This window comes from Protomyctophum bolini, assembly GCF_963924005.1.
Source record: "Protomyctophum bolini genome assembly, chromosome: 23".
NCBI classification, from domain to species: Eukaryota; Metazoa; Chordata; class Actinopteri; order Myctophiformes; family Myctophidae; genus Protomyctophum; species Protomyctophum bolini.
The window spans coordinates 3,957,220-3,961,621 of NC_137884.1; positions in this window are offsets into that span (position 1 = coordinate 3,957,220).

Sequence of the window (4,402 nt, forward strand, 5' to 3'; positions counted from 1 at the left end):
GGTGCTACAAGGGTTCAGCTGATCAACAAAACACGGCCCGCTGCTGCCACCTACTGTTGGACATGTGATGCAGCACCTCCCTGCCTTCATCAAGGAGGTAATTCATACTCTAGCAATTTACTGTGCATGCTGCAGTAGTAGGCTAAGACAAAAGGAATGGGGGAGATTATTTTACAAGGTGCACAGTTTTCTTGGCAGATCGTCTGAAGAAAGAGGGACCAACCACAATCGCCTTCTTATGAGGGCCCGGGTTAGATAAAGGGCAGAAAAAGAGAGAAACTCCCTCCCTTTGGAATAGTCTTAAACCAGGCGGAATCTGTTATACTGCTCTGAACCGAGGCTCTGTTGTTAATGTAGGGGGGCTAATGTCTCTAACATTATATTGCTATCTGATACCGCCGCTGGTTTCTCAATTCACAAAGGATGTTTCACATCAGTGCGCTGTGCGACTTTTCCGAGCCAAGGGGTTTTTGATGAAGTGTGATATTCCAAATAAAAAAAGTTCCCTTGTTCTGATGTCACCCTTGCCTCATCCGACCGCATCCATCGCCGTTTGAAGCGCCCGCGCTGCAGCGGAACTGCCTTTGAACGTTGTCCACACAGTAGCCTTTGATACGCGACAAGTCTTGATCAAAACAAAGTAGAGTTGAGGGAAGTATGGTCATACTTTTCTTTTCCACTTTCTTTTGAGCTATACCTTGAACCGTGGTGTCTGTTAATGTGCATTTTGAAGATTTTTAAATTAATCAACAGCTGTGCTAAGCTAACCGCTATATGCACATGATGCGCTCATTATTAATATTACTTTGATGCATTTCTGTTTTTAGGGGTTTTTTTTATTTATATTTTGCATACTTATAGCATTAAAAGGGAAAATGTAAGCCTAATGGAAAGAAAAGAATCATTGGAAATCAAAATGTAAATTGAAGCCTTTGAAAATTAATTTTAGTCACGCGCTCTTTTCTCAGACACCGCCATGTTTTTTTTCGGCATAATGAAAATCCATATTTACCTTCCATAATTGCTTTGGCCAATTACCCGTAAACATCACTCACCACTTTGTACTTGGAGAGCCTACGTTCCCATAACGATTGGTCGGTTCAATCTTATTTTGCTGCTGGAGTGGAGATGCAAGCTGGAATCCTTTCGATTTCATTATGGAGAAACACACACAAGCTAATAACATTCTAAAACATTAATTTGGAGGAGCTTTTGATGATGATGCGTAGGATATCCATCCAGGACGCGTCGATATGTTTTTTAACAACCTGGGCCCTGTTTGTTGTATTATTAATGCATGACTTGAAGATTATAGAAAAGGCGTTTGTTGATGCGGGGCTTCTTCGACAGATCTAACACCCCTCCGATGTGGGCTTGTGTGACTTTAGATCATTTGAAGGTGAGAGTCATTCAAACTTATCACTGCTAACTTTTGTCATCGCAGACAATTTTGGAATGGAGACTACAGTCCTGTCACATCCTTCTAAAGGCCTCGACAGAGTCTGTTTTGCCTTGCGGAGGGGTGAGAGAAAACGCACACAAAACACGCAAGGTTATTTAGTCCTTACAGAGTCCCTGTGTGAGTTACGTCGCTATTGTATAGGCTTGCGTTGGTCTATAACTTGCAATCAACTATTCATCCACTAGATGGCAGCTATGACAGATTAGATGTATACTGTACTGACACAACTGCCACTTTATATTTGTCATGAGTTGAGATGTAGTTATAACTGTAGTGAGTTTTACACTATAGCATCATATTGAAGTATATGCCTCTGCTGGCCGATCTACAAGCTCTCACCGCGACGCGTTGCAAGCTTGAAACTTGTTTATTCTAATTGAATTGACCAAGTTTTGAGTGTTTTGCTAGTGACGTAATCAATTAATCATTTGGCACCAGCAAAATTCCATAGGAACATTTTATGTACTCTTTATAGGCTACATATAAATATGTTGCTTTCACAGGGCAGATTAAACGATGCAGTCTACCATTCATTGTCAAAGAAGCCTGCGTGCGACATGAAGTTCATTACTAGTGGTCGTGGGTGATCATCTGCAACGGAAAGCGCGGTTTGTTGGTTGCCATGGGCGGATTTTGGGGGGGTGCAGGGGGTGGCAAAAAAAAAAAAGAAAAATATTATTTCTTTTTTTTTCTTCAAACTTAACTTATGGCTTCTGACTGTTTGTAATCATCTCTCTTATCATGATATGATGACTCGCTGTACGGCTGTAGTGCATGTGTGTATGTGTGTGAGCTGCTGTACTACCTAACTACCAAGCAGACCCTGGCGTCAAGTTCAAAGTCCGCCTATGTTGGTTGCGTCTGTAAACGGCCAAATTGTCACCAAATTGATAAATCATCAATATTTGCCAGCAACTCTACAAACCTCAAACCCTTAGATCTCCATATATGGAGCTGACCTGTTCTGACAAATTAAGGCCCGGCCCAAGCTGGGCCCTCATCAAACCCTGCATGTACACTCAAGACACTGCCCCCGCTGCCACCCTTAGATCTCCTGTATGGAGCTGACCTGATCTGACCTCATCAAACTCTGTACACTCAAGACACGCTTCATATATATTTCCTGTACAGAATTCATTCCATGTTGATCTGACCCCCCCATGCCAAAGCATCAGCGCTCGCCCAGCAGTCTGCTGTCACCTATAGGCGGATGCGTGCACACATGTTGGTATCTTACTACCTAGAAGATTTATATACATTATAGTTAATGACGTTCTTTGACCTGTTGCTTGTATACCAAAGAATGTTGAATTGATTTGAGAATAGAATACCAGCTCGTTCAAAATGATTGTTGAAACAAATATCATATTGTATGACTTAGGCCTACGTATTACTGATTAAACACTCTTATCGCCCCAGACGGAGGTCTCCGTCCTATTCAATAATTTCACCTGTCGCCATAGACGGAGATTAATACAAAAAAAAGGAACATTACTCGTTTCATAACAGAGCGCACCAGTTTACAGCCTGGGAGCGTCTATATTGGGCAACATTCAATGTCATTTCCGCCATCCAAAGTGGTCCAGCTCCATTTTTATGGATGGGATTAAAAATCTTAAAACGTTGAATAACTCTTAATCTAAATCAATGATTCCAATAATATTGTGTTTTTGATGGCCCATCGCGGTCCCGTCACTTGTCGTGTTAGAAGTAATCAAATCATACTTCATCGGTGGTTGTCGATCCTCTCGGGAGTCTTTTGGCTACGTGCTATGATATCTAGCTGCAAATCGTTGGGCGCACTGTTTAATGGTTCCAAATGATGCTGAGCGATAAGAGTAACTCACTCAATGCCACATGATGCCTAATGATGCCTTTTTTATCTGACGTCCACGCAAAGTGGACATGGACGAGTGCACGCTTATTTACTCTTTTATTTGTCCTTTTTCTCTGGCACAAGCTCTACACTTGTGTGTCCACTAGGTGGCACTCTCCATTTATGATGGAGTGACGGCAATAAGAAACCAAATCAAATATATGAAAAAAGGGGTTTTATTATATTTTCCCCACCCCTCCAAAGAATAAAAAAAAAGATAACATGTTAGATAATAATTATAATAATATATACTTTTTCTTAAAAAGAATATGTGGATTACAGCACATTTATAAACATTATCAAAAAAAAATGTTTCAAAGTAACAGACTAGACGTTGGATGTGTTAGGCATTTTGGCTAGTATAACAGTTACATGTCCATCTTTTTGTGAGAACAAAACTTAAAGTATTGAATAAGGCACATGATATCACAGTTCCCACTGCAATGAGTTGAAATCCTTTTTTTTTCTTAAATAAAATGACAGTATTTCCACTTTCACAAAAATATAAGAAAAGGACACTTCTGGCAAGTTTTCAACGATTGAGTAAAGTTTGCATTTTTTCTTATTTTTTTTTTTGCTTTACAGTGTACAGCTACCACAGTGTATCCAAACAGCAGTAGTTTTTTTTCTTTTCTTTTTTCTTTGTTTTGTATATGGATCATAATGTCTCCCTTTTGATGTGTGGTAGGCTAAGTGTGATGCCATGTCCAGGAGGCAGAGGCAGGGGGGGTTCTCTGTACCGAGGTTTGGAAGGGCATCTTTGGGCTGTACAGTTCATTAGTCTCTTTCAGATTGCCTTCAGCCTGCTTCTGTCTGGTCCTTTGGAACAATCTGGGCAACCTTTGTTAGTTTTTTTCCCCCCTGCTCCACCTCCTGAAACCCACCTGATTCACAAAGTCTAGGCCTACTTATTTAAATGCACTTCAGAAATCTCTTCAGAAAAATCCATCTCGCAGAGCGATTGTCATACCGTTCGTGCGCCCACAAGGCCATCAATCACCAGTCAGGACAGACCAGGAGCTCAACGACAACGGGGGGGGGACGGTCCCTCCTCCTCGCGGCCA